This window comes from Bos indicus, chromosome 1, assembly GCF_029378745.1.
Source record: "Bos indicus isolate NIAB-ARS_2022 breed Sahiwal x Tharparkar chromosome 1, NIAB-ARS_B.indTharparkar_mat_pri_1.0, whole genome shotgun sequence".
NCBI classification, from domain to species: domain Eukaryota; kingdom Metazoa; phylum Chordata; class Mammalia; order Artiodactyla; family Bovidae; genus Bos; species Bos indicus.
In genome coordinates this window covers 126151050-126175466 of record NC_091760.1, presented here as the reverse complement: position 1 = coordinate 126175466, position 24417 = coordinate 126151050, and the positions used below count along the sequence as shown (strand labels likewise).

Sequence of the window (24417 nt, the reverse complement as noted above, 5' to 3'; positions counted from 1 at the left end):
GGAGATTTGTTATTTATTGAAGGCTCTGTAGTCATCGTATCACTTCGTCCTCTAATTTGTCTACATCTGGGGGCTGGAATTCCCAACCCTGTTGTAAGAATGCAGTTAAGAACACTGTATTCACTCTCTTTCATACACACACACACACACACACACACACACACACACTCTCTCTCTCTCTCTCTCAATACAGTCAGGTCTAAGTTCACTGCATTTTGGACACCTGGTTCTGACTATGGTATTATTGCACCTCTGGCTTTGTCCTCTCTTCTTACCCCAGCCTGGTGGTAATCATGCCACCCCCAATCTTTTGGTCCCAACAGTCTCAAGAGCAGCACAGAGAACAACTCCGCTTTCTCATGGTCATTATTGCTTCTGTTTGTCTCCCTCAACTGGGTTCCCAAAGCCCAGGACGGTGGGGACCGCTGTCTGCAGGCACTCTCAGTGCTGCCTTTCAATTTTTCATTAGACTTGGCTCTGCTCAGGCAGGGAGGAAACTGCTCTCTGGAAGTGAACTTGTGACCCGTGCAAAATGAATTCACTCTTCCACGGCACCAGAGGACTATTTAGTAAATGGCTTTCATTGCACAGAATACCACCCTGTGTCCTGGAAGATGGAACTGGTGTCATAGAGGTGAGTTATTTTCTCTCTGAGCTAAAGTATTTCTACACAGTGGGCTCTAGGGGACTCATGAGCCTGAGCCTTTTTTTTTTTTTTTTACCACTGGTATGTGAGATCTTAGTTCCTGACCAGGCATGGGACCTGAGCCCTCTGCATTGGAAGCGCAGAGTCCTAACCACTGGACTGCCAGGGAAGTCCCAAGCATGTGTCTTGTAGGTGGACTGAAGGACATTTTTCTGAGGGTTGGCTGGGAACGGGCACGGGTCGGGATTGTGTTTGGCCCCCAAAGTTTCTAGAACTGGTCAGGAGGGTTTTCTGGAGACTCTTAGAATGAAATTGTTTTAAAAAAAACATTTATTTTTAATTGAAGGATAAGTGCTTTACAATATTGTGCTGGCTTCTGCCATGCAGCAACATGAATCAGTCATAGGTACACGCATGTCCCCTCCTCTTGAACCTCCCTCCCACCTCACAACCCATCCCCCACCTCTAGGTGGTCACAGAGCATCGGCTTTGAATTCCTTGCATCATACAGCAAATTCCCACTGGCTATCCATTTTATATACCATAACGTATATATTTCAAGACTACCCTCTCTATTTGTCCCACCCGCTGCCCCACCACCATGTCCATGATTCTGTTCTCTATGTCTACATCTCACTGCTGCCCTGCAAATAGGTTCATCAGTAACCATCTTTCTAGATTCCACACGTGTGCATTTATATATGATGTTTAAAATGGAATTCTTGACCACGGATTGCAGCAGCAACATCACTTATGATGACCACAATGATGGTAGAAACTCCTCATGTGACTCCTATTAAGTACTGGCTCAACAGAGGCTATTTCACATGCATTATGTCAGTCACTTTAGCAACACCAGTGTGAGATAGGTTTTGATATCATTTTATGGATGAAGAGATTAAACTTTAGAGGGTTAAGCCATATACTTAAGTTCATGCACATAGAATACAATGGAGTGAGGGTTCAAATGTATTCATTTATTTAACAAATATTGATGTTCTAGGAATTGGTCTAAATGCCAGGAATATAGCAGGGAACAGAATCCAAAAAGTGAATATATCTATTAGGTGACAAGAAGAGGAATGGAGAAAAACAGCAGGATGAGCATGTAGAAAGCATTTGGGTGGACGACTGTTTCATGTGGCAAGGCATCAGGGACATTCTTTCTAACAAGGAGACATTTAAGGACAAATAAAGAAAATGTGGAAGCAAGTCAGGTACGTATTTCAGAGACAAAGAAACAGCAGGTACAAAAGGCCTGTGGTGGACATGTGCTTGGCCTGGTCGAGGACAGAGAAGAGTAGTGTGATGGGAGCAGAAAGAGCGAGGGGGGTATGGGTCAGACAAGTTGCCAGGTCATGTAAGGGCTTGCTGGACACTGTTAGGGCTTTGGTACGCCCTCTGAAAGCCACTGGAGCGGTCTAGCAGAGACATGGTATTGAGGCCTTACATTTTATTTATTTTCATGATATAATAAAAGTCAGTTTAGTCCAACAGTAATTTATTTCTACATTACATACTTTGAACATTTCTCTAGTTTTGTAAATGTAATTTATCAATTAGCCATCAGAGATTCCCAATAATGTAATAGAGGAGGATAATTCATAAATTTCTGTTTCAAAACTGTGAAAAATTGTTAAAACATACCAAATATATTTTGCCTAATTCTTAATATCTTTTCTTTTTCATAATAGTTGATAGTTATTATAAAATATCATAAAAGTCCTTCAGGAAAGAAATCAAAGTGACAAAGGGACTATTGTATTTCTTTACAAATGCAGTATAGTGTTGTCTCTGGGGTCAGAGGCCTTACATTTTACAGAGCTGGTGTGTTGAGTATACCTGTAAGGAGGCAAGGGCAGAAGGTAAAAGTACCACTATGAGTTCTTGTAATAATCCAAGCGTTAGATGATGGTGGATGAGGCTGGGTTGTGGCCATGGAGGTAAGGAGAAGTGTTTGAAGGTTACGGGACTTGGTGATGGCTTGGATACAGAATGTGGGAAAATCTTGGAGTCAAGGACGATGCTGAGGTGTTTGTGCTGGGAAACCAAGAGGATGCGATTGTCATATACTGAGATAGGAAGGTGGTAGGAGGAGAAGGTTGGGGAGGTTTGGGGAGGGCAGATCAAGAACTTGGTTTCGGACAAGTTAAGTTGGAGAGGCCTAGCAGACACTCCAGTGGTGAGACTGAGTAGGTTGGTGTGCGTGTAAATCTGGAGTTCAGGGCAGAGGGATGAGTTGGAGATCACAGATCTGAGATTCTTACTGTATTTTAAACCATGAATCAGTTGAAATCACAAAGGGCTGAGTGTAAAGAGAGGAGAAAAGAGGTCTCAGGTCTGAGCCCCAAGCTAGGGACATGAGATGATCATGAATACAGGAGAAAGAGAAGAGCCAAGGGAGGGTGGTATGCTGGAAACCAAGGGCAAACATGTATCAAGAAAGAGACTGTGACCGTCTGTGAAAAAATGCTGCTGACAGTTTTGTTGAGATGAGAACTAGGAATTGACCCCTGGACTCATTTATTCAACAACAGTAGATGTATAACTTCAGAGAAGAGGACCTGTTTTGGTGAAGTAGAGAGGCTGTAAGTTTGGAGGAGGCGCAAGGCCATAGTCCGTGGGGGTGCAAAGAGTTGGACACGACTGCCGTGACTTAGCATGCCCAAGAGAGGTGGCAACAAGAGGATCTGGAGGCAGTGGGTATAAAAACAAACAATGCCTCACCCCCAAACCCCCTAAAACTCCTTTGAGAAATTCTGCTGTGAAGCAGAGTATTGGGATGGCATGGGGAGCTGAGTTAAAGGATTTATTTATTTATTTCTAATTGGAGAGTGATTGCTTTACAATATTGTGTTAGTTTCTGCCACACATCAACATGAATCAGCCATAGCTATACATAGGTCCCCTCCGTCTTGACCCTTCCTCCCATCTCCCACCCACTCCCACCCCCTCAGTTGTCACAGAGCACTGGTTTGAGTTCTCTGAGTCATACAGCAAGTTCCCACTGGCTATTTAACATCTGGTGATGTGTGTGTTTCCATGCTACCACTCTCTCAGTTCGCCCCACTGTCTCCTTCCTAAGCTGTGTCCACAAGTTCCTTACGTCTGCGCCTCCATTGCTGCCCTGCAAATATGTTCACCAGTACTATCTTTCTAGATTCCATGTATAGTGTTGGATTTATCTTTATGTGTTTATTTTTTTGGCTGCACCATGCAGCTTGCAGGATCTTAGATCCCTGATGGGGGATTCAACCCTGGTCCTCAGCAGTGACAGCACAGAGTCCTATTAAGGATTTGTCTTTAAAAGATGCTTAGTATTAGGGCAAGTGTATATGCAGATATGAACACTCTAGCAAAGAAAGAAAAAAAAAATGATGCAGAAAAGATGGGGTAAATCTTGGAGTAATATCTTTGGGTGGGCCTTAAGAAGGGAGGGGGAAGAAATTGGTTGTAGAAGCATGGATGGTTTATGCACTCTGGGAGAAAAGAGGCACAAAATATTGGATCACGTAGGGTATGGTAGGAGCATGTGAAAATTCTTCTCCAATTGATTCTATATTCTCAGAGAAATTGGAAGTCAAGTCATTAACCAAGAGGGAGGATGGGGGGTAGATATTGGAAGTTGTAAGAGAGGAGACAGGAGAAATCTAGGAGCATGAAGGGCTGTAGATAATGATCTTGAACTTAAGATCAAGCCTGGTTATGTGCTTTTGTCCAATCACATCCAGTCTTTATCCATGAGGGTGTGGGGTTTAATTGAGGCTGTGGTTTCCCCAGATGAATGAGAAGAAGTGAAGAAAAGGTAAGGAAATGCTTACAGGGGTGACTCATTGCTGCTAAGCTTTGTAGAGAGGGAAGCAAGAAAATAAGCAACGAAAATAGTAGGATCGATGCTTTTATCCTGGTGGGTCAAGGAGTTGTGGCAGTTGGGGTGCCAGAGCGAGTGGTGTAATTGGTGGATGGGCAGCAGGAGATTTAAACTAAGATTACAAAGAGCATGTAGTTATTGATACTGACAAGATTTAGGGGGTGACCGTGTGACTGGGCAGTTGAAGTAGGTCAGCAGTGGCAGAGAAGGAAAAGATCATGGGAAGAAGGGCAGGTCTAGGAATTGGGAAGCCAGAATATTGAAGGGTTCATTTACATGGATCTTGAAATCAACAAGTATTAAGATGGCCAGGTTGTTTGTGAACTTGTAGCTAAGAGTACTAAAGAATGAGGGAGTGTGATGAAGGTCTGGAGAGTACCTCAACAGGAGAAGTAGTGGACACCTAGGCTGCAGGCTGGTCGTGCAAAAATGGAAGATTTTTAGAAGAAGTGAGATGTCAGTGAGGAGCAAGCAGGTCACCCAGTCCATCTCCAGGCCCTGTGACTGTGACAACCCCAGGACTGTGAGAAAGAAAACAGCCCACAACGCATGAGGGTTGAAGCGGGGGCATTGTCTTCAGATGAACGGTGGTTTCAATCGGAGCAGGGAGGTGATAGAGATGTTCAGAAGATGTTGAGATGTGGGATTTTGTTGATGTTTAGTGAGTTTCAGAGGACACAGTGTGGAAGTTGCAGGAGTTAGGCAGGGGTGGGAGGGAGAATTTGAGTAGAGGATTCCTGGGATGAGGGCTGGGGTGTAAGGGATGGTCTGGAGTCACACATCTGTAGAGGCTGTTAGACAGGGATGAGAGGTATGATGGAATTAAACCCGATGGTCTCTACAGCAGATAGTGATGTTGAAGCTGTGAGTGTTGGTGGTGGGAGTGGGCAGGGAAGATGTATGGGGTCTTCCCAGGATCATGCAGAGCTTTGGAGCCTCCTCTTGTTTCCTGCCAAATGAGAGTGTGGAGACTAGGGGAGGGTGGACATATCCAGAGCACATGAGCTTCTGGCCTCATTTCTATCCTTGAGGATGGAGGTGAGGAAGTCCGTGCCAGAGTTTGTGCTTAGCATCACGGATCACAAGCTGGGGTTGGTGGCTCCTGTGCTGAGACTGGACTATTACATGTGGGTATCTTGACATGAGAAACAGTATCAGTTAGCCACTGTCTCTCTTCATTTCTGACTCTGCTCTCCTCTGAGTTGTCTTCATTTTGAGGAAGATTCTCCTTATGCCATGATAAAGTCAGTCTAACAATTCCAGCCTTAAACCCATTCATGTAACCACCCCTTAGGAAAGAAATCTTTTCCTCTGGCGGTTCTCCAGACAGATACCTTGGGTTCCTCTCTATGGCCTGGCTTGGTTCATATTCCCATTGTGGCCAAGAAGATGTGGGACCACAACTGGCCAGGTATACCCCACCACCACCACATCCTGGAGTTAGTTCACAAGAACAGGGAGTATGGGAGGACAGGTCCCCAGAGGAAAAAAATTAAATATTTTGTACTGCATTTATTTGGAGGAGATCTGAGTGACGAGATTGAGGGGTATAGGGACAGTGTGTCCAGCCATCCTCTGTTTTCCTGAATAATTCAACATTGGTTGAATAGTTTTGCATAGATGTTCAGCTGAACAAAAGCCCAGCAGTTCATCAGACCCATCCATCTTGGAGAGCAATTTAGGCATCATCCATTGTTAATTACCTCTTTCCAACATCAGTCAGGATAGTCTAGATTTTGTCATTGTTACAAATAACCACCCAAATCTCAATGGAGTAAGCTTAATGATTGCTTGTACAAAGTCCTTTGTGTGTCCCAGGCAGCCATCTGTCATGTGGTTTCTCAGGGATCCAGGATGTTTGGTCTTATATGGTTCCACCATCTCAACAAGAGGCCTCCCCAAGAGCATTGTACCAGGATAGAAGGAGACTGGAGAATTGGTGGGAGTGGGTCGGGGGAAGATTTTCACCACCTTTGCTTGAAGTGATTTCATTTCTACTCCATATTTCATTGGCCATGACTTGTCACATGTCTGACAGGAGACACAGGGACTCCTCTTTGCTTCCATGGATACCCGTGCACACTTTTGTCATAGCACCTGAATTGCAGTGTGAAACTAGATGTTTGTGTGTCTGTTCTCCCCCCAAGACCGTGGGTATCTAATTCATCTTGGCATCTTTGGTGCCTGGTACAAGCCAAACACATTATAGCATTTAAATATATGTGAATTGAATTAGTCCAGCCTATGCATTTGTCATATGAGCCAAATAAGATCCCTAACCGTGCTTGGAAAAGGACAGCGATTGACTCAAGTTTGCATAATTAGAAACAACACAAGAACCCTGTGCAGTTGACATTTAGTCAGATTCCAACCAGTGTCACAAAATATTATGTGCAGGTTGTACATTATAAAGGGGACGCCTGGCCAAGCCTGTATTAGGTTTGACGTCCTTGCTATAGGCTGTGCCTACTTGCAGGAAGCAGAGGCTTTTTCTTCCTATAAAGCACTGTGTGCTGGTCAAGCCATGTACCTTGGAGGCTGCGTCTGCCAGGGGAGAGTATCTCTCCCTGATTTGCATTAAGATACTGAATCGTATATTAGTGTGGTACATGGGACTACCCTGTAGCTCAGACTGTAAAGAATCTGCCTGCAATGCAGAGACCTGGATTTGATCCCTGGGTCAGGAAGATTCCCTTGGAGAAGTGAATGGTAACCCACTCCAGTATTCTTGCCTGGAGAATTCCATAGACAATGGAGTCTGGAGAGCTATAGTCCATGGGGTTGCAAAGAGTCAGATATGACTGAGTGATTAACACTTTGACTTTTCACTTGAACTATATACTGATGAACCTACCTTCAAGGCAGCAGTGGAGAAACAGACATAGAGAATAGACTTGTGGGCACTGTGGGGGAAGGACAGGGTGGGATGAATTGAGAGAGGAGCGTGGAAACATACACATTACTGTACATAAAATAGTAGGAATTTGCTGTATGACTCAGGGAGCTCAAAGCAGTGCTCTTTGACAACCTAGAGGGGTGGGATGGGTGGGAGGTGGGTAAGGGGTTCTAGAGGAAGGATACATAAGTATATCTGCAGCTGATTTATGTTGATGTATGACAGAAACTAATACATTATTGTAAAACAATTATTCTTCAATTAAAAATAAATACATTTAAAAAAAGAAAGAAAAAAAAATAAAGATCCTGAACCATGGACAATGTCTGTGTGCCCCTAACATTTATATGTTGAAACCTAATTTCCTAATCTCTGGTTTTAGGAGATGGCACTTTGGGAGATGAATAGATTATGAGGGTGGAGCGCTCATCAGTGGAATTGGTGGCCTTATGGAAGAGACCTCTGAGAGCTTCCTGTGGGGTTTTTTTGTTTTTTGTTTTTTTGCTATGTGAGGACACAGTGAAAAGACAGCTGGAAGTGAGCCCTCATCAGACTCTGATGCTACTGGTGCCTTGACCTTGGACTTCCCAGCCTCTAGAACTGCAAGAAATAAATTCCTGTTGTTTATAAGCCACCCAAATTATAGTATTTTGTTTTAGCAGCCCAGACAGACTGAGACATACAGTAAAGGGCAATATTAGTTCCTCTTTTGCCATAGGACATGTTAAGCACCTGATACCATTCAATCATCCAGGATCATGTGGCCTAGCCCCTATGGCCAGGAAGAGAATAAAAACCCTTTGGGCTTCCAAGAATGGATCACAGATGGATGCTCTGGTTGTTTGCCCTTCCCACCAGGGAGAGATGGGAAGAACAGTCTCTTCACCACCCCTCCCCCCACCCATACCTTTAAAATCTTGCATAGAAATTGAATTGCCCAGCAGAACAGCTCTGAGGAGCCCTCCCATCCCCTAGACCCACACACCACTTTGAGCCACAAAGATGGCCAGCTGGTTCTGGATCTTTCCATACTTCTTTTTAGAGACTTCTTGGATCAGTCCCCTGTGGGTTACAAATATTTTTTTGTTACTCCTTACTTCCCATATGATAACCCTTCCCTCACCTGCATGTTCCCTTATCCCCACACTATTCCACACATTTAAAATCTGACCCTTCCATGCCTTGATGTCTGTCCCAATCCTTCCACCATGCCCTTTGGAGCTCTGTCTTTATCAGACATAAATTCTCATCTTTTCCCCTGAATGTTCCCTTTACCTTCTCACTCTAACTAAAACCGGGCTCCCCCTGGGGACTCTGTCTCCTTTGCAGTCCTCTCAAGGAGACACTTTGATTTCATACCCCATGGATCTGAAAGCCTGGAAAAAGGGTAAGTCTCTTCCTTACCCCCCTTTACTGCTTCTAATTAATCATGGCTCTTGCTTCCAACTTCAAAGACCCTTTGAAGCGCAGCATCAGATGTTACCACCTGCTACCCCACCTTGCTGCTGTCATTAACTGACCTCAGTCCTGGGTGCCTCCAGCACCGGCTTTGCTGTCTTTATCTCTCCTGCTGATGATAACGACAGTGACAGTATTTATCCAGTGCTCTTTTTTCTCCTGGAACTCTTTTAAGCTCTCTAAAAGTATTATTTTATTTGAATCCTGTAAAACTATGAGAGGAATACTATCGTCATCTTCATTCTATAGATGAGTAAGCTGGGACACAGAGAGAAATCTATTTTGCCTAAGATCACACGCAGTTAGTGACAGAGTCAGGGCTGGAAGTACAGCTGGGCTCCAGAGCAAACACCCTTAAACAGTGTAGTAAGCTGTTTCCCCGTTAACATTCCTGGCAACCTTAATGTCTCCGCAGACACTCAACACTCTGGCCATTCTGATCCTTCCTCTCCTTGGTTCCCCTGTCCTACCACGGGTACTCACTCCTGAGGTCTTTGCTGTGGTTACAACAGCATTATCTCCAAATGTGGATTTTAAGTTCTTCCCTCTCTGGTGTCAGCTCCTGTTTTTCCAATCCTCTTTTGCATTTTTTAGAATTTTCTTTCTGTATTTGGTGCACCAGGCCTTAGTCACAGCACTTGGAATCTTCAGTTGCATCACATGAGCTATTAGTTGTGGCATGTGGGGTCTAGTTCCCCAACCAGGGATAGAACCTGGGGCCCCTGCCCTGGGAGCTTGGAGTCTTAGCTACTGGACCACTAGGGAAGTCCCTCCAACTTTCTATTGTAGTAATCCCACTTCAGAAATTCCTCTGACTCATGGAAGCCTCAAATCCAACAACTTTATTGACCCTATTATTCCACTTATAGTAACATCCCTCGAAATCCTCCTTTCCTTTCAGTGGAGTTGGCAGCAAACTGGGGGAACACTTTCTGATTCTGTTAGGTAATGCCGTGTAAGAAATCACCCCAGAGCTTAGTGGTTCAAAACAACAAGCATTTTATTTGCTCACAATCCTGAGGGTCAGAAATTTGAGCAGGACTTGACTGGATGGTTCTTCTGCTCACAGTGGCATCAGCTGGAATCTCTCATGAGGTTGTAGTCAAATGGTAACTGAGATTGGAGTGTCCCTCATGGCTTCCGTCTCAGGTCTGGAACCTTGGTGGTGATGGTAGGATAATTCTCTCCGTCTCTGTCAATTCATGCTGCGCTGAAGGTGTCCACCTTGGACTTCTTTACACAGCAGTTGGAATCTCAAGAGTGAATATCCTAATTAGCAAAGCTAGAAGCTGCAGAAGTCACACAGCATCAGAAGTTACACAGCGTCACTTCTGCTGCTTTCCATTACTTGTAACAAAACATATGGTGAACTCAGATCCAGAGGGAGCAGAAATAAACTTGATCTCTGAGGGGCAAGATTACAGTGCAAAAGAGCACGTGGAAAGGGTGGGGGAGGATTGTTGATGCTATCTTTGGACACAATTTAATTATGACACAGCATTACAATTTCTCCTTTGGAAGGGTTTGTATTGATACCTCTTGTATCCTCTCTCCCTTTCTTCTTGCATGGTAATATTCCTGAGCTGGTCAAGCCCACCCATCAACTGACTCCATGTCTGCACCTGAATATCTGAATGCTTCTGAAGAAAGATCACACAACCTTCTAACTATTCTCACTTTTTTATTATTATCATGAGTCTCAAATCATCTCTGAAGACTTCTAGACAATCTCAACACAGTTTCCTGATATTCACCCTCCCACCCTCCAGCAAGACCATTTCACACCTCTTCTCCTTCCTTAAATCTCCAACATCATTCTATTCCTCTAGCCCACCCTGGGGTTAGCATCACCTTACAATTTTGATGTGCAATCAGATGACAAGTACCTCATTTTCCTACCATCACATCCATCAGTTTATAAGAATTGTAACTCACAGTCCTTGCTTTCCATTCTGTTGAAGTGGAGACAGAATCCCTGATCCCATCCAAAGCAAACCCTTCCACTTGTGCCTGTTCCATCCTTTTTCACCTCATTACATACTTCTTTCCTGTATCTCTCCTTCCTGTCTCTAACATCAACTTCTTGATCTCTGGGGATGCCTTCTTGTCTCTATTTGTACTCTCTCTTGGTGATCACAAATAATCTCTTGGTCTTAATACAGTCCATCCTCTGATGAATCCTAAATTCTATCTCTAGCTAGGGCTTGTATATCCTGTTGCCTACTTGAATGTCTAATAGGGGTTTCAAAATTAGCTGTACAGAATAATGGGTTTAACCCCTTCCTCCCAGTCTCAACTGCTGTTCCTCAACTTCCCACTGGGGCAAAGGCCATCACCATTCATTCTATTTCTCATGATAAACATCCCACAGTCCTAATAGATTCCTTAATTTTCTCTATCCATTCATCCATCCATCAATCCATCCATGAGTCCTTCCACTGTACTTTCAAATATTTTGAATTTGCCTGCTTTACCATTTCCACTGCTATCACCTCAGCTGAAGCCACAATAACATCTTGTAGTTGCTCACCCTGCCTTCATTTTTCAACTTACTTTATTACCAGTTGAGTAAAGGCATCACTGCGTGGTTAAAATTTACGGCATCAGACTGCCTGGTTCAAATGACAACTTAATTAAAATGACAGGCAACTTATTAAGGAGCTTCCTGGGTGGCTCGGTGGCAAAGAATCTGCCTGCCAATGCAGGAGACTCAAGAGACACGGATTCGATCCCCGGCCCTATAGAAGGAAATGGTGACCAGCTCCAGTATTCTTGCCTGGATAAAGAATCCCATGGACAGAGGAGCCTGGTGGGCTACAGTGCATGGGGGTCACAAAGAGTCAGACACAAACGACTGAGCATTCATGCATAACAACTTATTAAGGTGAATATCAGGCCATTTTACTCTTTTTCTTAAATCCCTTTAATGATTTTGCATTGCGATGGAACAAAATCAAATGGTTGATCATGGCTGAAAAGGCTCCTGCCAAATTTCTAAACTTACCTCCTATACTCAGCCTCCCCTCTACCCACTCATTCCAACTGGCCTTTCTAGCCTGAGAACATTCTCTTTCCAGTCCCAGCCCTTTGAATGTGATACTTCTTCAGACATCTGTGTGGCTGCTCTGAGGGCATCATTCACAATTCAGTTCAACTCACCTCCTCCTAGAGATCTTCTTTGTTTACAGTAAATAAAGGAGATTTCACGTGGCCCCTTGTAGACTCTGTATCACATTACTCCATTTTCTTCTTAGCATCACTGTCTAAAATGTGCATATTCATAAAATTCCATGTTTACTGTTACTCTTCCTCACCAGAGTGTTAGTTTTTTGAGAGCAAGGACTTTCTCTTGTGATTATAGACAAGGAGTGACACAGAGGATGTACCTGTAAATATTTCTTAACTAACTGGAAAAAAGTGAAAAGTGAAAGTGTTAGTTGCTCAGTCGTCTCTGACTGTTTGTGACCCTATGGATGCAGCCTGCCAGGCTCCTCTGTCCATGGAATTCTTCAAGCAAGAATACTGGAGTGGGTTCCCTTCTCCAGGGGGATCTTCCTGACCCAAGTATTGAAGCCAGGTCTTTCACATTGCAGGCAGACTTTTCACGGTCTGAGCCAGCCACCAGAGCAATGGACTAATTCTTTTTCATTTATTGAATTATATGAGTAATTCAAGCACATGAGAAAATTTTTAAATAGCATCAAGGCATAAAACAAGTAAAATTATCCTGCCTGTGCTCAGGACCTCGCTCCCTCTCCCCATTCCCTGTTTATCCCCACCTCTGCCCGCTCCCCATCTGGGTCTCACTCTCAAGAAGTAAGTTGGTTTTGAAGTTTGATATTATTGTTCAGTGAGTGAGTGAGTGAATGAAGTCGCTCAGTCGTGTCCGACTCTTTGCGACCCCGTGGACCGTAGCCCACCAGGCTCCTTTGTCCATGGGATTCTCCAGGCAAGAATACTGGAGTGGGTTGCCATTTCCTTCTCCATATTGTTCAGTAGCTCAGTCATATTCAACTCTTTGCGACCCCGTAGACTGCAGCATGCCAGGCTTCCCTGTCCTTCACTATCTTCTGGAATTGGCTTAAACTCATGTCCATTGAATTGGTGATGCCATCCAACCATCTCATCTTCTGTCATCTTCTCCGCCTGCCTTCAATCTTTCCTAGCATCAGGGTCTTTACAGTGAGTTGGCTCTTTGTATCGGGTGTTTGTGGAGTTTACCATATTACCATCACTTCACCCCTCTTTGTCCATTTTAAAAAGTTGCATTATTGTTTAAAACGTCTTCCTTTAGTTACCTTTTAAACCATAAATAGTACATGTAAACTGCTACTTCTTGACTCCCCATTATGGAAGAAGAGGAAATTTACACCAACACTTCCTTCTTCTTTTATCTGGCCCCTCCCCTCTCAGCTTCAGTCATTACTTTTACATGATCAAGGTTTATTACATTTATATTCTGATCTGCAACTATAATTAAGTCTTCTGTGCTTTGACGATAGGTTAGTTTCTTAAAATCGAATACTATTAAATGGCAATTGCAAACGATGATTATGTAAATATTATTCAGTGTAGAACCAAGTAGTTTGATTAGACTTGTAGAGAAGGAAAAATAATCCCAAATCACCAAACCCATGGCACTCAAAGGAGAAAAATCCAGTCTTCAAGGTCAAATTAATTCTGTTTTCCACTCCATACTCCTTTACTTGCTAAAGTCACCCTGTGGTTTAATTTGCTTTGACATATGATTTTTTTGACCATTTGTTTTTTCTTTCCCCAAATCTCTATTTGCCTCTTTTTTTCTTGTTGATATGCAAATTCTAACAATAAAATAAAATCTTTTTAGTGAAGTTACTGAGGGTTCATGCACTAAATATTTTGCATGTATTATTTCATTAAATATCCACAACAATCCCATGAAGTAGAAATTGTTTTTATACTCATTTTTGAAGCAAGAAAACTGAACCAAAGAGAATTTAAGTAACTTCTCAGGGTCACACACATAGTTTGTAATTTGAACCAAGCAGTCTAATTTTGGAAACTGAGACTTTAATCACTTTGTGATGTCTTTGCCTGATTAGTAAGCATATGAAATTTCTTAATTGCATTATTATTGAAGTAAATCTATTTTTTTCTAAATTGAGGATGTTTTGTGTGAGGGTTTCTGACTTCCTGCTTCAATTTAAACTTTCAAGTTTATTACTGCTGCATAGTGGTAATACTATGTCAGTAATACAGTTTATTACTATCATCTTGACATTGTATTGAAATTCTGGTTTGGTCCATGTCTTTCTCTTTTACAAGTTTTTGTTGGTGTTCAACCACAAGTAAGTTTTTCAGAATGGGTAAGTGGAAAGTAAAATTTCTGAGTCTTTGTTTATTTAAGTTCTTGCATTATATTGCCCTCACACTTGATTTTGGGTGGCTGTAAATATAGGTTGGAAATAACCTATGAGAACTTTGCCAGTGTTGCTCTGCTATCTTCCAGCATCTAGTAGAGTCGGTGATGCCAATTCTTTTGTAGATATTTTCTTCCCTCTGGAAGTTTTTATCTTTGATGCTTCAAAATTTCCTAAGAATATGTTTAAGTGTGGGTATTTTTGCTCAGTAATTGGTATATCCCAGACCTCTGTTTGTACACTGGGAAATTTTCATCTATGATTTATTTGATGACTTTCTTCCTTCCTGTTCTTTTTTCCTCCCCTTTCCTTCTGGAGTTCCTGCTGGACTGGTGTTGTAATTCTCAGAGTGAATTTAGTTCTACCATATTGCTTTAGTTTTTTTCTTTCTGTCCTTTATAAACCTCTCCTTCTTTCTTTCTAATCTACAATCTAGCCTGACTTTGTCTTCTAGTCCTCCTATGATTTTTCTTTTGACAATTATATAATTCCCAAAAGGTTGTAGTTGTCTCTGCACACATTCAAGTGTCCTTTTTGATTTTGATAGATGTGGCGTCTTCTTTAATCTGTCCATGCATCCTTGATAATCAGTTGCTCTGTTTGCCATAGAATTTCTCTCATGTTGTTTATTTCCTCATCTGTTTGTTGAGCTTTGACTGCTTGTTGCTATTTGTAATGAGAGGACTAGATTTTCTACTATGGGACATTAGTGTAAGTTTCTTCTGGAGCTGAGTAAATCTGTTCCTACAGCAGATCCCACCACCCTTCCCTTTCAGAAAGATGTCTCAGCTACTCATACTCCGGGGGCAGCTCACACTGCTTGCTCTTCTTATATAACCCTTTGTATTTTTATCCAAGTGAAGCCAGAATAAAGTGAGTCTTGTGGGAAGGCTTAAGGGAAAAAGACATTATAAAAAGTCAATGTGTGGCTTGCAGGATAGATGTGAAGAAGGGAAGTCTGTCTTTAAGTGGTGGTTCGGGCATGGGTTAGTATTTAATGTGGTTGATTGTGTACAAGGCCACCCTAAAGGGTTTTTTGTTGTTGTTTCTAAAGAAAAATTTTTAGAGCAGTTCAAGGTTCATAGCAAAATCGAAGGTAAGTTACAGAGGTCTCCCACATATCCCCTCTCTCCTTATATATGTAGCAGCCCTCCACCCCCCACTATCCACATCTCCCACCAGACTGTTACATTTTTTACAACTGATGAATTTACACTGACACATCATTATCACCTGAAGTCCATAGTTTACATTATGGTTTGCTCTTTGTGGTGTACAGTCTACAGGTCTGGACAAATGTCTGAATTATTCTAATATCACGTAGAGTGTTTTCTCTGCCCTAAAAATCTTCTGTGCTCCACATATTCATCACTCCCTCTTTTCAATGTGCGTGCACACTCAGTCGTGTCCTACTCTTTTTGACCTCATGGACTGCAGCATGCCAGGCTCCTCTGTCCATGGAATTTTCCAGGCAAGAATACTGGTGTGGGTTGCCATTTCCTCCTCCAGGGGATCTTCCCAACCCACGTCTCCTGAGTCCCTGCATTGGCAAGTAGATTCCTTACCACCAAGCCTCCTAGGAAAGCTCTGGCAAATACTGATCTTTTCATTGTCTCTATAGTTTTGCATTTCCCAGAATGTTATATTTTTGGAATCATATATTATGGAGCCATTCCAAATTGGCTTCTTTTACTTAGTAATATACATTTAAGTTTCCTCCATAGCTCTTCATGGCTTGACAGCTCATTCTTCTTTAGGGCTGAATAATATTCCTTGTCTGCATATACTGTAGTTTATTTATACATTCACCTATTGAAGGACATCTTGCTTTCTTCCATTTATAGGATTTTTGATGATGGTGAGTTTTTTCTCTCCCTCTTAAAACTCAGTGGTCAGGAGAGTGGTCAGGAGATTAAAACCATCTCCTCCAATCCCTGGGCATCTACAAAGTCACTGGCCAGCCACAACCATTAGCAGCATGGCACACCTCCTGGACTCAAGAATAGAAAGCAATGTTTAAATCTATATTGTCTAGAGAAGGGGCTGGGTATGCTACCTGGGACCAGCTCTGGTCTCTTCCTAACTTGGTATTTTGTGTTATTTTACTAATAACATTTTTTATCTTGTGATATAAGATCACTGTGAAAAACTTGAAAAATTCAGAATTTAAAATATTAAATTATCACACAATATTCTATCAACTAGAGAAAAGGTTACAATTTAGATGTATATCTTTCCAGCTTTTCGAGAAGAAATAGGTAGCATATAGTGTGTATGGACAGGGAGGCCTGGCGTGTTGCAATTCATGGGGTCGCAAAGAGCCGGACACAACTGAGTGACTGAACTGAACTGAACTGAGTGTGTATAGTTTTTATTTGTCTTTAGAAAAATTTATAGCTCATGTCTTTAAATATTCTTCAAAATATGATTACTGATGTTGCATCATATTTACTATATAGCTACAGTACCATTTATTTGACTATTTTATACTTTTGATTTTTGGAACATTTCTAGTTTTTGTACTATAAATCATACTATGAGAAACACCCTCATTCATAAAGCCCCCACCTCCTCCTGCCCCCCCACCTCTTATTCCTGGATTAATTCTTAGAATGGCAGATAAGACCAAAGTGTTTCAATACATTTTAAAGTTTATGATACATGCTGCCAAATTGTCCATTTGTTGAGGTTGTATCAAGGAATACATTTTGTTGTTGTTGTTATTGTGTAAGAATTCCCTTTTGACTGAACTAACATCTACACTTGATATTATCTTTAAAAAAAGAGTAGGAGAAAAGATTTTCTATCCACATGACAAGAGAACATGTTTTTCAATGTTTTTCTTTTGTGTTTTTTATTCTTTATTCTTATGGAGACTAAGTGAAGTCGCTCAGTCATGTCCGACTCTTTGTGACCCCCTGGACTGCAGCATGCAAAGCTTCCCTGTCCACCACCAACCCCCAGAGCTTGCACAAACTCATGTTCATTGAGTCAGTGATGCCATCCAACCATCTCATCCTCTGTCATTCCCTTCTCCTGCCTTCAATCTTTCCCAGCATCAGGATATTTTCCAATGAGTCAGTTCTTTGTATCAGGTGGCCAAAGTATTGGAGCTTCAGCTTCAGCATCAGTCCTTCCAATGAACATTCAGGGTTGATTTTCTCTAGGATTGAAATGGTTTGATCCCCTTGCAGTCCAAGGGACTCTCAACAGAGTCTTCTCCAACACCACAATTCAAAAGCATCAATTCTTCCGCACTCAGCTTTCTTTATGGTCCAACTCTCATATCCATACATGACTACTGGAAAACCTATAGCTTTAACTAGACGGACTTTTGTCAGCAAAGTAATGTCTCTGCTTTTTAATATGCTGTCTAGATTGGTCATAACTTTTCTTCCAAGGAGTGCTGCTGCTGCTGCTAAGTTACTTCAGTTGTGTCCGACTCTGTGCGACCCCATAGACGGCAGCCCACCAGGCTCCCCCGTCCCTGGATTCTCCAGGCAAGAACACTGGAGTGGGTTGCCATCTCCTTCTCCAATGCATGAAAGTGAAAAGTGAAAGTGAAGTCGCTCAGTCCTGTCCGACTCTTCTCGACCCTGTGGACTGCAGCCTACCAGGCTCCTCTGCCCATGGGATTTTCCAGGTAAGAGTACTGGAGTGGGTTGCCATTGCCTTCTCCGTTTCCAAGGAGTAAGTGTCTTTTAATTTCATGGCTGCAGTCACCATCTGCAGTGATTTTGGAGCCCAAGAAAATAAAGTCTGTCACTGTTTCCACTGTTTCCCCATCCATTTGCTATGAAGTGATGGGACTGGATGCTATGCTCTTAATTTTTTGAATGTAGAGTTTTAAGCCAGCTTTTTCACTCTCCTTTTTCACTTTCATCTAGAGGCTCTTCAGTTCCTCTTCACTTCCTGCTGGAAGGGTGGTGTCATCTGCATATCTGAGGTTATTGCTATGGAGATATGGATATTATCTGAGGTTATTGATATTGAAACTAAATATTTGTCTATCTATCCTATTTGCACGTCTTCTTTTGTAATTTTTCTTGCTCATGTCTTTTTGCCATTTTTCTATTGATATGTCTCTCTTTTATTATATGTGACTTTTATGGATTAAGAATTCTCTCCATGGCTTCCCTGGTAGCTCAGTGGTTAAGAATGTGCCTGCAAATGCAGGAGATACGAGTTTGATCCCTGATCATGGAGCAGCTAAGCCCATGTGCCACAAGTATTGAGCCTGTGCTCTAGAGCCCAGAAGGCACAACTGTTGAACCCATGTGCTGCAACTGCTGAAGCCTGCACACTTCTAAGCCCCAATATATTAAGCCTGCAAATTAATTTCAAGACAAGTAGCATCTTTTCAGGCTTCGCAGGTGGCTCAGTGGTTAAAGAATCTGCCTGCAATGCAGGAGGCACCGGTTGGATCCTTGGGTTAGGAAGATCCCCTGGAGAAGGGCGTGGCAACCCACTCCAGTATTCTTGCCTGGAGAATTCCAAGGACAGAGGAGCCTGGCAGGTTACAGTCCATAGGGTCACGAAGAGTCGGACGTGACTGAAAGTGATTGAGCACACATATATAGCATCTTTCACTATCTAGGCTTCTTTTTCCAACATGGTTTATTTTCCTGTGTACTCAAATAGCTAACTTGCTATATATTCAGTAAAATATCTACAACATAATATCTTTGATAAACCTATAAAATCATGCAGAAGTGTGATTCGACCCAAGCAGTCCTGAACCAGCAATCAGGAAATGGATCCTTGCTCCAGCTCTGTCACCAATTGACCGTATGAACTTGAATGGTGAGCATTTTTAGGTCTCAGTGTTTTCACCTGTAAAGTGAGGAAGATTTGATGAAGACTTCTCTAAGACCTCTCCAGCAACAGCAGTGCATAACTGCATGAATCGTGTTGCAAAATTTGTACAGCAAGTGGTCCCTTCCAGGAAGAGAATGTTAACTCTAGCTCCCAGCACTGGCGTCCACGGGCATGCACAGAACTGTGATTGAACGCATCCACCTACTGCTCCTTAGATGAAAGTCAGTAAGAAACAGAAGAACTGTGCGCACTATGGAATTAGTTTCATTTCTTACCTTTTCTAGCGCTCAGTGCTGTGATAAAGACAAATTTAAAACCACCCCATCATGCCATTGTTGCCGTTCTGAAGCAGGGGTGAGATGTGAGCTTTCAGTGGGAGGAGGTGGGCCTCATGTTGGAGGCATGGAGCCGTGGGCACTGTTACCATTTTGCAAAGCTCCAGGGAAGCGAAACAAAAGAAATGGAGCTGCTTTGAAGGTCCCTGCCAAACTTTTCTTAAGAGCAACAGGATTAGAAGGAAAATGAGGCTTCTAAGAGCATGACCAAGCATTTAATACCCCCTTGGAACTCACAAAACAAAAACACAATCATCTTCACTTCACCATTAAAAAGAAAACACGAAGGACAGTGGCTTTGCTTGATCTCATTAATTGGATTATAAAGCTTCGATGGAAATTCTGTTGCAAAGAAGTGACCAAAGCTTTATGGCCAGGACAAAATAACTCAGAGCAAAGCATTGGGTCCACCCAAGACCTTTCATCCCTGGAAAAATGGGGCTTAATTTCTACATCATAAATGGTTTGAATCTGCACAACTTTTCTTATTGCTTTTGAAAGCAATTCAGTTTCAAGAACAAAGGAAGCTTGACGCAGTTTGGTGATGGCCATTAATAGCTCTCATTTAGATGGATATTTTGGCAAGCTGTTTTTTTTTTTTTTTCCCATTGTCACACAGAAAAATGAACTGGTGATGCCTAAGCAAGCAGGAGAAGAGTTTAATATATTGGCAGATAAAAACACAGCACATACTGAAGGAATGTATTATGGACATAAGCCATAAAAATGTTTTCAATTTCTTTTGGTGCTAAGCTACATCATAAGAAACTAGTCAATTTCTGGAGAGTCACTTGAGGCAATTTGCATATAGAATGTTTATTGCAGGATGGCAGCTGTGACTGAATAAACGCTGCCAGTCCTTGTGCATGTTGCCTCTCGTCTCTGTCCAGGCTACCAGCATCTGGAAGTTGTGGCCATGCTGCATTAAGAAAAATGATTCAAGGGATTAAGATACACTGTTAAATCTTTCCCACAAAGTTTATATCATTTTGACTTAATTTGCAGCTAATTGATGTAGTCCTGTTTGAGGTTTCTCGGAGTCCTCTTAAGGGACTCTTTCAACATCAAGAGAAATAAATGCTTTCTCCCAACTCCAGAACCTTCCTTTTCTTTTCCTTCGTTCTGTTTTTTAAAAGAATAAATTCACCCCGTCTGTACACACCGAGATCCTGTCCCATTTCATTGTGCAAAACAGCTTACTGTGAAGCCTTCTTTACAACTGGATTCTGGGGAAGCTTTTAATTACGCACTAAGGGGAGGGGGATTCATGTGCATGAAAGAATGATGAAAATGCTATGAAAAGTGACAAGGAGTAAAAGAGAGGATAATATGTCAAATTAGAAAGGCAAACAGACACATTTCTTTGACCTCATTCTAGATGGAAGAAAGAGGGAGTATTTACAAACCACCCTGCAAACAGAAGGTTTCTTTTCCCTGGGAGCCCTGGGAAAGGATGGGGGCGGGGGAGTGCAGAGCCAGCCCACAGGTTGCAGCTCCTGTGAATTTCCTGGTCCAGATAGAGTGAGAGCAGTAGACCAGCTCTGCTTTCGCTTCCGGTTGCCTTTGAGGTCTGGTCCTGATGCTGAGCAGGCTGAGAGCTCCGCCTCTTTCCTGACTGCCTTCCACAGGCTCCCAGTGTTTCTCAAGAGCAAATGTCACCAACTGAGGTTGGTCTTCCACTTCTTGCAGGTCTAAATCAGTTCTCTCAGCTGTATTTGCTCAGGGCATCCTGGGGGTTTCCTTCCTGGCTCCCATGCCATCTGTAAGTATGCACTGACTTGCGTGCTTACTGGTTTTCCTGTCCTGACTGTACCTCCCTGCCAGGGCTCTGCTGTGGCTCCCCAGCACCTGGAACAAGTGCCCAGTGCATCCTTGGTGACAGATTAGCGAACTTCTTGGTTTTCTGAGGAAGAATCATCGCCACTCCCATCTCTGCCTTGCCCCAGCAGAATTCTACAACAGCTTGATTTCCATCTGTCTCCATTTTACTTTCTCACTCCCCTCCTCTGTCCTTCCCTCCTTCCCCTATTCATTTGTAACAACTTTATTGGTTTCCTTGTTTTTTTCTCCCATGTTGCTCTAGAAGGAAACAGATGGGTAGAGGATTTCAGATGAATACTGAATATCACATCCCCATTGATGAGATCATTTCAGACTTTTCTAAAATTACTCTTCACGGTTGCATGGCCAGGGAGAAAATATCCCTGGGTTTTTGAGAGTGGGGGGTGCTGCTGCCAGATTTAAATTGTTATTAAAGAGACAAAGACTCACCAGGGTAAAGCTTCTGGAAAGTTTTCTTTAGCCATAGAGTATATTCAGTAAATAGCATTTACCTGGAGGTATGCTGGGCGAGAACTCCTTCCGTGTGTGTGTGTGTGTGTGTGTGTGGTTACTTGTCATTGTGTCTAAATGTCATATCTGGGAGAAATTATCTTCCTTTAGGCATTTCCAATAGCATCTGCCTTGGGACTGCCAATAGAAGATTACTCAGCCCCAGAAAGAATATTTTAATGGCTCATATAAATAGAATTAATGGGCTTTCTTGATGGCTCAGTGGTAAAGAACTCACCTGCCAATGCAGGAGATTTGCGTTCGATCCCTGGGTCAGGAAGATCCCCTGGAGAAGAAAAGGGCAACCCACTCCAGTATTCTTGCTTGAGAAGTCCCATGCACAGAGGAGCCTGGTGGGCTACAGTCCATGGGGTTGGAAAAGAATCAGACATGATGTAGTGACTAAACAACAATTAATAGCATATGATTGTTTTCTCCTCCCTTTAAAAAATGTGGTCACATGTGTCAGATAGGCAATGCCATGCCTTGAGTATATGAAAGACATTCCAGGTATTATTGTCTGCTTCTTAATTTGATTATCACAACCCTTACTCTCCAGAAAATGAAGTGGATGTGGGCTTGGCTCCTTCAGAGAAGCAATCTCAACTTTGTCAGCACTAAGCCTGTCTTGTTGTTGAGCCCATCTCTAGCACTGATACTATGAGCTGAGTTGTGAGATTCAAAGATCAAGTGGAGCCTGCCACGGTACTTGGGAGCTAAATCCCCTCTCTTCCCAGTGATGTCCATAGCAATTTGACTCTAGGTCAGCCACCTCTCTCTCTCACCTTCATCTCAGCTTAAGAAGGGCTGCCCTGGTGCAAAACTGCAGTGAGTCTCGACATTTAAGTGCAGACAGGGAGATCTGTTGGTTACCTAGCAACGTGGCAACAGAAGCATCCTTGTGCTATTTAGTTTTTCAAGTAATGAAATGATAGTCGCAACATTTTGCATTTAAACAGCACAGTCTCCACGGATCTGACAGTCTGTTGTAAATAGAGAAAAGGAGCCACAAGAACCCACTCTCCAGGGATGGCTAGCTCCATTTTACAGGTGGCTAAGCTAGAGCAAACACAGTAAAATGAACTTGGGCTCATTTTACATGAGTGGCAGAACTAGCTAGGAAGCATGCAGAACTTCCAACCAATGGAAAAGGCTAAAGAAAAGAATCTGTAAACCAGCTCATTTTTTCTCATTAAACTTTTCAACTCCTAGGGAGTAGAGAATGTGTTCTTCATATATTTTGAAAAGTACTTGCCTGACTGATTGCTAAATTATAGATGAAGTCGGTGGGTAGGTGGTCTGTCTTGCAACCTCAAGGCTGAAAAGAAAATCCACTCTAGCAAGGTTTGCAAAATGTTGTTAGTTTTCTAAAATTGCAGTTATTCTGGGATTGTTTTTTGAAAATGAAATTCATTTCTGATCCGAAGGTTGTTACTGTTACTTGTCCCTGCTTTTTTTTTTTTGCTAACAGTACTGGCTTTAAAAAATTGGTCCTTTTTTTTTTTTTTTTTTTCTGATACTCTTTCCATTGAGAGAGAGAGTTTTTTTAATCTCTCCTTGAGTCTGGGTGGGCTTATGACTGATTCAACCCATAGACTACTGTGGAAATTGTGCTAGATGGCTTCCTAGGCTGATTCATAAAAGGTGATACAGCTTCCCCCCTGTTCATTGAAACATTCACGTTGGGAGCCCAATGAAAGAAGTCCAGCTATTATGAGCCCACGATGCTGTGAGGAAACCCAAGTCACTCTGTGGGGCTATGCATAGGCATTTTGGTTAACCATCCCAGCTGAGCTCAGCCTTTAAGTCATTCCCACCCAGGAACCAGATTATTTGAGTGAAGAAAACTTCAGATAATTATGCTGATTCCCCTCCACCCCACTACTCCACACATTCCCATGGTCACATCAGAAACCCCAGACATTGCAAAACATAATAGTCATTCTTTCTGTACCTTTCTAAATTATCTGTAAGAATGATGAGCAGTTTTGATACCTACCCACACCTTCAGCTGAGAGCCTTGGTTGACGAGTTCTTTGCTTGTGTGTTTCAAAGCATTGTTTATGCCATGTGCTGCCTTGATCCTGGTTATCCCGAAGAATACCCACTTCTCACATTTCAGCTGGCTGAGCTGGGTTGGAATTCAATCCGGCTGGCTTGCCAGGTAGCCCTTCAGTCCTGACTGAGGTCTTTGGGATGCTGCTGTCAAGTATAGAAAAGAAAAACAAGTCACATCTACCCAGCTGTGACCGACGGACTCCTGAGAACGGCAGCTGTGTAGACCCTGTGTCCTGAGTGATGGGCCATGGCCGCTCAACTGTGTAGTCTCACGTCCAGAAATGCACAGTTCAGTCCTTTCTTTATGTGTGTGCATTTGCATTTGCTCACTGAGGCATTTCCATGGTGCTCAGGATAGTGCATTGTTTTTAAAGGGGAATTTTTGGTTTCAATGCTTCTTGCAGACTTGCAGAGGAAACCTGCTGAATCACCACAGGTGGCCAAATGCTGGGGCCAGAGCTGACATCTGATGGGGTTTGTGATTGAGAGGCCGTCAACAGTGCCAGCCTCAGGCATCTGTGAAGGGATAAGGAGGTCTTATTAGGAAGGAGTGTTGCCTTCTGGGACCCTACTTGTCATCCTAGTGGTGGTTGTTTAGTCACTAA

The 24417-nt window shown here is 42.7% G+C and overlaps 1 long non-coding RNA gene across 1 annotated transcript; it reads right to left on the bottom strand.

The window, feature by feature from the left end:
* Positions 1-16870: 16870 nt before the first annotated feature.
* LOC139184155 (uncharacterized) lies at positions 16871-24073 on the bottom strand. The gene is made up of 3 exons (XR_011567670.1): positions 23754-24073; positions 21993-22112; positions 16871-19103 (listed from the first exon to the last, which is right to left on the bottom strand). It is a non-coding gene; the product is annotated as an uncharacterized lncRNA (long non-coding RNA).
* Between the last annotated feature and the right edge of the window lie 344 nt (positions 24074-24417).